Genomic DNA, 13159 nt, shown 5'->3' with positions numbered 1-13159 from the left:
CTTTGAAAAGCTGCAGCAGTCTGATGAGAGAGATCACTAGTGCATAAGCTGACCTGTTTCCTCTTTCCTACAGATTCCAGCCTGGCCAGTCAGAAAGGGCCTCCCAGCCAAAGGAATTCTAAGGAGAGTCACTGCCTTCCACACTGGTATTTCCTGACCCAGTACCACATCCCAAGTGGCTCATTCATAGTTGTAGCAATGAAAAAACTGAGTACTATATAGAGATTCACACAAAATACTAAATACATCGTTAATCCAACACTTGTAATAAACATCCATTTTGAGCTAAACCACAACTTTCCTGCTTGAGGTGAATTCCCATCATTTCTATTTTTAACAACTTTTTTGGTATTTTGTATTAGTGAGATATCCAGATGTTTATTGGCTCACACTTTTGCTCTTAATCATGTCTGTGATGATCCTTCGTAAGTGTGTAATCGTTTTGATTAGCCGCAGTCAATGTAGGACGGGGATGACCTTTTGCGGCTTAAATACTTTCTCCATATGCGGAACCACGATCATCGAGGCGTGTGGACACCTCCGTCCCTGCAGATCTAATTTGTCCAGTTTCAAACCCCCAGAGCTGTGCGTGACTGTGTGTCCGCTCAACAACTCAAGCCACTGTGAGTGTAATAACAGCTGATGGGTCATAGAGGATATGAAGCGTACTCCAAAAGTCATCAGTGGAGGGACAATAAATCGTAACATGTTGAAAAGCTGAAATGGATGAGTACTTATTTATGAAACACAATGGAGACGTTCTGAGGTACAACCGCTATTAGGTATCAGGGATTTTCCTTCAGTTGTGGGACTTGGAGGATTTTGCAGTGATATTCCTTCCAGAGTGGTGAAAGTTAGCCATGGAAGGAAGCCACAGAAGGTTAAAAGAAGATTTCCTTAATATTCAAGAAATGGAGGCATCAAGGGCCCAAGTGGAGAAGTCAGGAGTGTCCAGCCCATCGTTAATCAGAATCATTTTAAGCTGATAAAAGATTATACTATCCCAGATAGCTTTGGTGAACTCTCAAGGAGCCAAGTATATCTCAGAAGAAAGAGCTTAACCATCCCTTTTGGGGCTGTTGTCAGCCTCTTGTGAAATTCAGCTCTCTGTGTGTCTACACATGCCAGAGGGCATCCCCAGGGTGAAATCCCATCCTTTCCTCTCCATGGAGCTCTTGTAATGACTTCTCGGAATATTCTCAGTGAGTTTTAATGAACAGATAATTTCTGTGTCTCTGTGATCTCAGTAAAAGAAGCCTTCCTCATCTTTTTCTTCTTTCTTGGTATTTTAGCCAAACCATAATGTGAGAAAAAGTTTTCTTTAGTCTCATTTTCACATATGTTTTAATTGGAGTCAGAAGGGCAAAGTTTTTTCCCTCAAAGCAAGACAGAACTGGTTAGAATTGTCCAATGTTTCCTTGGGAAACAAACAGCAGTGAACATACTAAAGGGGGAAAAAATCTAAAAATCTTTTTAGGTTGGAGAAAGGCCACCTGGATGACTTACATACATTTACATATGCTATGAGAGACAAGAGCCCACTTCTTTCTCTAGTGGTAGAGAAGGAAGTGGGCTCTTCCGGTTGTGGAAAGGAAACATGATTAGCTTCAGTTCTTTGTGAGTTTCTTCTGTTTAGGCGAAGCTGGTTTTACTTATTTCAATATTCTTATCAACATTGTTTCCAGTTTCCAGGCTCTTGCTGTTTTTGAGCATACTTTAAATTGTCAGGGGATCATAAAGGTCTGTATTATAATGATTGTAGCTCAGAGTAAAAGAATAATAATAATAAAAAAACTGCTTATTTTTTTTAAAACAAACAAACAAACAAGGAAAAACTTTTATTGCTGAACTAATCTAAATATGTCTGTAAAAACAGTTTTTTCCCCATTTATTCTGAATGTTATCCAATATGGCAACACTGACATGACTATTCGCTGTTGTTCACAGCCAATGGACAGCATTTTGCAAAAAATGAAAAACTTGAAACTGAATAAATCAGTCTACACAATAATCATGAAGTAGCTAAATGCAGGAAGTGTGACCCTAAATTTTCTGTGCATGGTCACAGACAGGGGACTGCAGCATCTGATCTATCCCAACAACGGTCAATTTCACAGTATGCAGTCTTTCCACTGTGATATAATATGCATGCAGTTTGTGCAGAAACACTATCATTATATTCAAAAGTGGTACTTTGCAAAGTTAGATGAGATGTTCCCATAACCAGCAGCGGCAAAGAGGAGAACATTTCTCCTTTGTTTGGGTTTAAGAAGTAACAGATTATCATTGTAGGTAATGTTTTGATAGTGTTGCACAGTTCTTAAAGACATTGTAAGACATACAAATATATGTCAGTAAGTGAGATGGGAGGCTTTCTTTGCCTCACATGGATGTTTAGAAAATATTTCAGAATTAGTGTGATTATGGCCAACTTTGTATTATTCTAGCTAGATTGGTCTATACCTATTCTTTAGTTATGGCTAACCAATAGCCCAAATGAAAGGAAAGGGAGCATAAACACTCTTACTCAGACCTTTGGTTCTCTGCTCCATTAAACGACCTCCACGCCCTCTGCCACCACCATGCAATTCATCTTCCTAGCCGTTTAAAGCTTGACCTTCTAGCAGGCTTCCCACATCACAGACCAAGTCCTTTCCCCCCACAGTGACATGAAAGTAACAATTATTTTCTCTTAGCGCACTTTAATTACTTGCCGTCTTTTAACCTAAACCTCACCGCACATCCCACCTAAAGGGAAAATCGGGCAGCTACAGAGCAGAAACATCCTCACTTTTTTCAAGTCCAAGAACACTGGCCAACAACAACGCTCCTCCTGCCATCAAGAATATTAAAGAAAGTGCCAACTCTTGCACTGTTTCTTATATCGCTGCCGAATTCCAGGAGTTATTTGGTGATGAAGTCTGTTTTACTTTTCTGGTTTCTCCACTGTGCCTCGTTATGTCTTTTTTCTACTTTGCCACTTAATCTCCTACATTTGTTTTCAAAGATTTGCTCTAAAACACAGCCACTTGTGTTATTTCGGCAATACAGCCCGCTTAGTTGATGCAGCTGTACATGAAAAGTAGGTATACAGTTCTTACTTGAAATCCATGAGACGACTAAAAAAAAGTTGACTTGATCAAATGCATTTAGCACTGTGCTTTGTGTTCTGCAAAGATCAGTAATAAAATGCTGCTTATGTAGTAACAGAAGTCTGAAACATTTGAGGTATGTTCCACTTTCTTGGTCTTAGATGAAAAAAAATGATACCACTCAAAACAGCTGGTTGACTCTTACTTAATAACACATCACTGCTGAATCTCATTAATTAACATCTCTACTGCAAATGGTAAATGGCCTGTATTTGTATAGCGCTTTTACTAGTCCCTAAGGACCCCAAAGCGCTTTACACATCCAGTCATCCACCCATTCACGCACACATTCACACACTGGTGATGGCAAGCTACATGTAGCCACAGCCACCCTGGGGCGCACTGACAGAGGCGAGGCTGCCGAACACTGGCGCCACCGGGCCCTCTGGCCACCACCAGTAGGCAACGGGTGAAGTGTCTTGCCCAAGGACACAACAACCGAGACTGTCCAAGCCGGGGCTCGAACCAGCAACCTTCCGATTACAAGGCGAGCTCCCAACTTTTTGAGCCACGATCAAGGCGACATTTATCAGAGCCAAGCTAATGTCATTAAGCAGTGATTATACTCTGTTGTGGACAGTAACACAGACAGGTTGGTCATTCCAATTATACACCTGAAATGGTGCATGTGTAATGCAAAGTCTCTGCAGATTAGTCCGTGTGGCCACAAAGAAGCTCCTCAGAGCCTCTCGCTCACCGTCTGATAATGAAATCTATGTCACTTGGATCCAAGCAGACTTGCAGACAAGGTAACAAATAACATGTTCGTTGGTTAAACATTTGACTGCGTATTAATGCAACAACATGTGAGTTCATTTCCAAAATTGCCAAACTAGATAATTAAAGCACCTCTTGTAATAGTCAAGCATTTTAAAAGGCCATTTTATTTATGTCCTGTTAGGGACCTATCTTCACTGCTCCATGACTGAAAATAAAGTTGATACAGCAGCACTGAGGATTCTTTTTTTTTTGTAAATAAACACTTTTATAGAAATAATAGAGAAAATAAAACAAGTCTGTTTCTACTTTATTTTATATATCTGCTTTCAGGGTAAAATCAAAGTCCTGCATACAAAAGACAAGTAACAAAAGATGAGCAGTGTTGAAGGAAAAGTGCGGCTTGAGTTTTTGTGACAATAAAATAAAATAAAACAATTACATAAACTTTGCATAACTGCGCGCCCTCAGCTAATAAAAATGCAAACAGAATCCAAATAAACTTGCATGAAATGATATGCAAAGTTTCACAACTCTTTACACTCCTCAGACCTCACAGAGTGCTACATTTTTTAGATCCTTGGAAGGAAGTACACTAGAGGGTTAAGTAAGGGAGGTGGCTGGCGCTGCCACTGATTTCCATTGGTTTGGATGAAAACTGACTGGCTTTTTATAGCACGGTGTCCAGGCGGGGTCACAGAGTATGTGTGGCTCAGAGCATTCACTGTGTGGGAGTGCGGCACTTGTTCAGACAGAACCGAAAGAGACACAGCGAGAGAGAAAAATAGACAGAACGGTGGTGGTGATGGAAGGAAAGACAGACACTGAGATCCAACAAAGAAGAGAAATGCTAATGCATAAGGCATTTTAGTTCAATCTCCCCAGACGCCCTCTGTCATTTTGGAAAGGTGACAGCCACAGACAGGAGAAGTGCTGATGGGAGTTAAACAAATGGAATGAAACAAATGGACAGAAGGCTGCCAAGCAGTGACAAGCCAAGCCACTCCTCCATCAGAGCCTCAGGAAATATCCCTGTCTCAGTCCCAAATCTTAACTCAGCCAGCTTCTCTGAGAGCTTTTCATGCACGAATGTGCATGTCTACATGTGCATGTTTGTTATCTTCAGACAAGTCAAATGGTTAGAGTGATTTACACTGGAGGAAAGTCTGGTTTGCAGCACTCTGTTTTTTCCCATGCCAATATCAGCAGCATCACAGATGACAGAGAGCTCTGAGGGATAGACGGCTGCTCGGCCAAACGCAAGTTAACACACGAGCTCTTCTGTGTCATACCAGGGATTCCTCTGCTCGGCAGCTGGATGTTGAAGACCTGAGCACCAGGGAGGCCCTGTCATCCAAGGCAATATAAATAGAAATAGAAAAAAGGCTCAGTTGGCAACTTTTATACATTAAAAGAGAATAAATGCGAACCTTATTAATAAAGGCCAAGTAATAATTCTACTAAAAAGAAAGACTGGACTTATATGCTATATATACCAATTTGTGCCCTAGTTCCATAGTTTCAGAAATTCAACAACACTAGGCACATCTAGGTACAATAGGTACCTACAACTCAAGCTACATTTGTGCATCAAAGCACTGGCACTTATTGTTTTCTCACACCAAACACACCAGAATTGGGCAAGTCATCTCAATTGGACTGTATACTTTTTAAAGATGATCTGATCCATATTGATCCAAATCATGTTTTCTTTAAGAAGACATATTGATGCATGATCAGCTCTGACACTGAACTGTTCCTCCAGAACATACTTTGGGTCAACTAGAGGCTGTGTCAGTTTATTTTGACATATCAGCTGTAGGGGTTTATTTCTTGGAAATGCCGTCAATGAGGTGAGATCCATATAAGTGAATGCATATGGAAACAGGCATTCTTGAGTTGAAATGCTTTTGAACTGGTGACTGACAAAATGCTGTCTGTAAATGCTGCTAAAATACAAGCGTGTTTTATTGTCTTTTTGGCAAAAGAATAAAGATTTTTTCACGTCTAAACTCTGGCTAACTTCTTCGTAAGACTACATGCTGTCAGTCATCAGCCGTGTCCATGCAAAGCACTGACAAAAAAGACATGCCCTGCTTTTTACCTTCCCCAGGCACAGCTGGATCATACAGTACTCTTAGTGGGAAGGCTCGCCTACATTATAGGTTACGGTAATGACAAAAAGACCTCTTAATTGTCTCTTTCAGTCAGAGTACTACCATGAATCCATCTGCTTTATGACACTGCGGCTCACAGGACACGGAAAATATAATGGCGGCCACCAAGAAGATACAGTTGCAAAACAAGGTGTGAGTCCACCTGAGTTTAGTGAGGGAAGCAACAGGATTCCAGCACGCTGCTGCATTAGCTCTTAGGGAGGAGAGCTCACATCAGGCCATTGCAAATTGAGTTTGTTTGTGAATGAGCCATTTAGCTGGAATTTTTAGTGGAATTTAAACATGTTGATACTGGCACATTCCTTGACATTCCATAGAGTACAGGCTACAAATATAGACAAGAGAAATCCAGTTTGAGTGGCATAAATATTCAGTGTTTTACATCTAAATGCCCATGCTCAAACAGGAAACGTTTTATGGTGGCAGGAAAAAAGTTATATTTCTGTATATGCCACTGAATTTGCCACGCAAGTACAAATGACCAAATAATAAATAATAATAATGTCACGGCCCGTGGCTCGGCATCCAGGGAGCCGTGGGAGGCTGCGGTGGCCACACCCTCGGGCTGGGCCACCTCCAAACCACCTGCGTCCCATTTGAGGCAATCACCGGAGGACTACTTCAGCCAGCTCTGACGGCTTCACCTCGCCAGTCCGTAAGTCTCCTCTCAGTGTGACCAGCGTACAGCGTGGAAGCCTGTCCTGCCTGCCTGCCTGCCTGCCTGCCTGCCCGCCCGCCCGCCTGCCTGCCTGCCTGCCCGCCTGCCCGCCTGCCTGCCTCGGATTCCCTTCACGGACACCTCTCCCCTCTAAGCTCCACGGTCCTGCTCTACCTGTAAGCCTCGGCAATTTATGAAGTCTAGCTGTCTCACTCCTGGCAACCTGCGTGCTGTTAACTGTGTCTCCCCTTTCTGTTGCAGTTTCCCCACGGTCCCGATTACGGCGCTCCTGGGCTCCACGCTCCTCGCCCCCATGCGGCATGAGCCTTAGTTTTTCGTTTCCTTAGCTTTGGTAAAAGATTCCTCAGTTAAATAAAACTTGTACATAGTTCTGAGCTTTGGTGTGCTGAGTCTGCTTTTGGGGTCCAGTTACCTGTACACTCCGTGTTTTGTGACAAATAATAATAAATAAGCTGGCCCTGTGTGAAAACACACAGAATTACCTCCAAGAGCACATGAATGACTCATCCAGGAGGTCACAGAAAAATGTAGATCAACCTCTAAACAACTTCAGGCCTTGCTTGTCTCAGTTAAGGTCAGTGTTCATGATTCAGCAACAGGAAAGAAACTGAGGAAAAATGACATCCATCAAAGAGTTCCACTGATGAACAAAAAGGACACAGAGTATTTATCAGAATCATTATTTAACAATTATTTAGCCAAGATTGTGCACACAATGTTTTATATAGGCAATATATATACAGAAAGGGAGAAGATAAAAAGTAAAGAAACTATACAAACTACACACAAAGAAACTACAACTAGGCATGAATGTTAGAACATGGTGCAACACTGGATGAACCTTAGATATTCATTTTAATAGTGTAAAAAAGTGCATATGACCTGAATGATATAACAGTGGTTATTTCACATCACAGTGACCGCTTGGGAAACGGTTGTTTTTAATAATATTAATACTAGTTGGGGGAAACTATCTCCGCTGTATCAGGTGCATAAGAAAACTTGCTTATTTTCTGACCTTTAATTGAGTGCAATTTGAAGACAACTGCATGGCCATAAACCTTGGTGAATCATGTTTTATTGATGGAATGTGCCACAAATATATGTTTAATAAGGCCAGCTGCAAAAATACCTGTGTCCATGCCATCAGTCGCAGAACTCACACTGTGTCTTTTTAGCAAATATCAGCAGTAGCTTTTTAACCCCCAAAGATGGTTTTACACTGGTGGAAAACGTTAGCAAAGCTGGAATTTTAACCTGTTTAGATTCACTGGATTTTTGACAATATTTTTAGGGTTGGGTGAAGTGCCAAGTACACTGAAAAATCCTGACTGAAAAAGTAGGATCTTCTAATATCTGAAACTGCGCTCTGTTGCATTTGGCTGAAAACCAAACCAACATAACTCTACAGCTACAGCCACTTTAGGGTTAGGGGTAGAGTTAGGGATAGGTTAACCCTCTGAATACCCAGTCATCATTGGTGACAACCGCAACCCTAACCCTAAGCAATCAACACATGAATTTTCCTGAGCCTTGGCAAAGAAAATGACTATTATAACTGTCATACATCAATGACTATTTAGGTTTTTTACCCAAAAAAAGCATCAATTTAGTCTTTCTCTATATTTTTCTAATATACAGTTAAAGTTAGGATTGTCCATACTTATGACTTACACCTCAGAGAATTAATATTTACTGGAATTTTCAACTATTAAGCATACTATAATTGAGATCTCATAACACAAGAACTGCAAGGCCAATGCATCTTACAGAAGACTTGACCTGAAAGTTGTTGTTGAACTGCTGAAGCTGGTTTACCATGTGTCAGAAATGTAACTCACCCCATAAGAGATATGCTAAAAGTAAAATCACTCAGTAGAAATGAGGGATTCCATCAAATAGTTGCAGAAATATGGCAGTTCCTTCATCCCAGCTGAATGAAAGACTGAAGTTCCTACCTGCATCCTTGTTGCCAAGCTTCTAGCAATGTTAAAAAAATGTTTGTGGTCACTGTGAACAGGAAATTATTTGTTTATTCCAGACTACTGAAGTACTTTTAAACAGTATCAGTATATCAGGATTCGTATACTAAATGTCTTTAATGTCAATAAATAAAATAAAATTCTGTGACTACTTCACAAATTGCCGTGGGACTTGGTTGGAAGACAACATTCAGAGCTTTTAAATGGAGCATTGTGGAAGAGTCTGCAAACTAAGTGACCCTCCTGTATTTTCTGTTTCCATGCCCTCCTCCCACTGAAAGGAGGTGCTGTGGATGCGGTCTGTTGGAGAAGATCCAAAAAGACAACTCCAATGGAAAGAACAGGTGAGCCATCCATCTGTGAGATTCACCATGGAAATACTTGAAAAGACAATTAGACTGCTTGAACAATGACACCTTTGTGACTCTGCCACAGTTTCTTCCTGGCTCTGTTTTGGTCTCCAAATAACAGCAGACGTCAGAGTGAAGAAGGTGTTTCCGTATGGCATCAGAAGGCAGGCTGGCATAAAAGGAAGGCAGACAGGTGCTGACAGAAAGGCTAAGAATAACACATGTCTGAGTGCACTGAAAGACTTATCACAATGAGGGTATTCATCACTTTAATTGACTGAACACACTTCTAAACTGCCTGTGTGAATGTGTGCTATCGAGTTATTATACACATTTTTGAGACTAAAGTTGGATTCAAACCATTCAAAATAGTGAGAAAGATGGAAAAATAGTTACACAATCTGCAGAAAGGTAGAGAGGAAGTGATGTTAAAAATCCAGCTCTTTGCAGGGAACTTGCTTCTGTGTAAAGGCGAAGAAATTTTGATAACTTTAGACCCTCTTTTAGCTTTTACGTTTCAAAGGATTTCATTTGATCATGGAGGAAAGTACCAGGTATTTATGTAGGTGGATAGCTTAATATTTAAGCATCACCCTTCCCCTTGTATTGCACAAGCTAGAGTTGTATCGCATACCCCCTCGCCCACCCCATTTGTTGTTAATATAAGCCCAAGATACAGCTTCCAGTGTGAGGAATCATTAGGAGCTATTGTGGAGGAGAGAATTTTGTCAACATGCACTTTTTTGAGGCCTCCCTGCCAGGCTGACAGCTCTCCTGATTTCCCAGCACTCGCCAGGGGGGAGTTCTTATTATGGCCATGTGGGACATTTTTATTTGAAACACCTCTTTGCCTTCCATGTCCATGGCTGTTAAATCCAGAGTCCTACCAGCAGTACTCTAGCACCCCACTGGGATCAGGGGCTGGAGGGTCAGAGGACTTGGAGAGAAATTGAGGTCTGTAGCCTGGCTATAGAAAACCAGTGAGGATATACAGCTGTAGATCCAGCACTATATCTGTTTTCTTGCCTCTTCAAAGTGTTTACAGAGCAAGGGGACACAAGTAGAACAATGTGTAGGAGCAAAGAGGGAGCGAGTGAAAGCAGTAATTGCCCAGTGCCTTTAGGTAATGATGTTTAATAGTCACTTTATCTGAGGTTTAATTTTAAAATGTTGAGTGAGCATGCTCTGCATGCTGTGATGGGCTTTTAAAGTATGCATTAGAGGTATATTTACCCTCATTTTGTACCCCAAAGCTGCGACTGGCTGAATATGAAACAATAACCATTTGTTCAAACTTTCATTAACTCTATGAGAGCTTTTTTCTTTGAGCTTAATAAGCTGCCTTTAGAGTGATAATATCAGATTAATACGCCATCTATATATCGTAGCTAAGACTGCCAAAGGAGTCGAATAGCCTTTTTTTTCTAATTAAAAACAAACCTTCTGCAAATTCCACGCTGTGACCTGGGCACTTGGATTCCCAGCAGGAGCAAAGAGTGTTAGACCATTTTAGCATTACTGCTGCTTATCATTTTGCCTTGCACCCAGGCTTTTGGGAGGCAGTGTTTACGTTGGAAAATAGTTTCTGCCCTGAGTGCTTAACCTAACAAGAGGATTTAAGCTGACTGTTATCAGTCCTTAAAAGAAACATAGATACAGTGAAAAGAAACTTCTTTTTTTTCACAAAGCTGCTAATCAAACCACAACTGATGTTTAAAATCAAGGAAAATGTGCCAGCGTGTCATTAGTGTTAATGGAGCACACAATTTCAAAAATAGAAATAAGGGACTGAAAGGCCTACTGTGGCCGACAAGGTGTGCTTTGTTAATTTAGGATTTAGGATCTCAACTGAAGTAAGTGAAGCAGACTGATGCCACTTTTATATTGTGATAAAAATTCAGCTTTCTATGAAAATATGACTATTTTCACACCACCCAGTTGTTATTCAAGTTATGATCTCTTGAGTTGAATCCTCTTGGTGTTTAGGAACAGGGTAGTAAAAAAGAATAAATAATATAAAAAAATGACACTTGAATATGCGCAATAGAATAGAATAGAAATATGTTTTTTTTTATCCCTCCCTGCAAATCAGTTTAAGTTTTATGCAATATGTTTTTCTCAATTTTTACTTGATATGCTGACTGTTGGCCCTTTTGCCTTCACTCTGGGGTCCATCTCATCTCAAACCATCTCAACTGGTTTAGGTCAGGTGAGTGTGGAGGCCATCTGGTGCAGTGCTTCATCACTCTCATTCTTGGTCAAATACCCCTTACACATTATCTGACTAAATGCAAACCGGATGGGATGACATGTCACTGCAGTATAGCCGTGAGACCAGTTTCCCTGTGCTTGACTCGTGTACGTGAGTTTGAAGAGGAAAAAGAAAAACAAAAATTTATTCCACAGCTTGCAAATCTTCTTTCAGGAGTAATTAGGTTTAACTTCTCCTCAACAAAGAAAACGTACTTGGGTAGGAAAACTGTGTGGCTCTGTTCTCCCCGGCTGCAGCGTCTTGCCTACGCCATACCAACCCCTTTTTCTCTCTCTCCCCCCTCCCGCACCGCATGCACTCATTTGCATAAATCCATGATGCCGGGATTTTAACTATAAACCAAACCTTCAAGGCAAACATATTCATGGTTTTACTTAACCAAGGGAACACAGCAATAAAATAATCTTAGTTCAATTATAACCATGCATTTACTTGTTAACTTATTAATTACACAAACAAGTTTAACAACAACAAATGTAAATACTAAAATATATGAACTATATTAACTTGGCTCCCACACCATGGTAGCCATGCCCCACACCATCACACCTCCTCCTCCGTGCTTTATGGTGGGAACTGTGCATGTAGAGACCATCCATTCATCTTTTCTGCAGCACACAAAGACACGGCAGGTAGAACCAAAGGTCAGTGCACGGGAGTAATGAAATGTCAGGTTAATTGGTGAGTGTGAATGGTTGTCTGTCTCCCTCTGTTAGCCCTGTGACAGACTGGCCACCTGTCCAAGGTATATCCTGCCCCTTGTCCTATCCCTCCAGCACTCCCACAACCCCGAATTGGATAAATGGATAGCTTATTTATTTAGTTTATTTATTTAAAGTTAAAGTCGCCACAGTGATTCTACACTGGGTAAACATGAAGAGGCAGAAACTGAAGGTGAAAGCCTGACTGCTCATCACTGCCTTTGTTACCTGCTGAAAATCAGGCCCTGGCTGCTGGGCTGGGATTGGCATGCACTCAGCTTTATTTATGTGTCTGAAATAAGCTGACTGTAATGCAAGTGTGCAGGAAGTAAAGTTCTAAAAAAAATCCTTTTTTATCCGCTCGGAGTGCAGATAACTGAAGAATCTTTCTAAGTAAGTAATGTCAGTAATTACTGAATCTGGTACACTAATGTGTGCAATGTGTTTACAATGAGGCATTACTTTGTAACACATTACACCCAAAACTGTTTTATCAGATTTGAATGTATTCGCACGATAAATCCCTTATTAAGGATCTTTTACCTTTTATTTTTTAACTTTTCTTCAACATCCTCAGGGGCAAAATTCACATTGTACTTACCTTCATTCTGTGAGTAATTAGACATAATATTTGATTAAGAATGGGTTTACAGTTACGCTGGTAAAATTTATGTAGATGTTTCATGAAACTGACTTGAAAAAAGAATCCGAACAGAAGCTCTTGCTCTATTTCCTGTGTAAATCTGTTGACACTTCATCACCTCCACACAGCTGTCTGTTCTACGGCTTGCTGCTGATTCCTAATTCATACTGTAATACTTTAAGAGGACTGCTGTTTCCCAGCAACAGCTCGCTCTAGCTCTCAAACTGAGCCTAGAGCCTGTTAACCAGTGGTTAGTATGACAGGAAGATGGTGCTGGCTAATGGGAGTAGATGCATGAGCGAGCATCACCTGAGGCCAGCCAAGTTAATAATTTCCATTGAGGGCAGTAAGACCTTGTACACATGTGATGGTTAATATGCCCTCAGTTGGGGGCATTTTCAGTTTATCAGGGATTTTCCAAACATATCTTAACTTAGAGGGAGTGTTTGTTGGTATAACACACACTTTATTATTTAATGTCTTTTG

Source organism: Oreochromis aureus, linkage group 22 (genome assembly GCF_013358895.1).
Source record: "Oreochromis aureus strain Israel breed Guangdong linkage group 22, ZZ_aureus, whole genome shotgun sequence".
NCBI lineage: Eukaryota > Metazoa > Chordata > Actinopteri > Cichliformes > Cichlidae > Oreochromis > Oreochromis aureus.
This window is presented reverse-complemented; position numbering follows the sequence as displayed.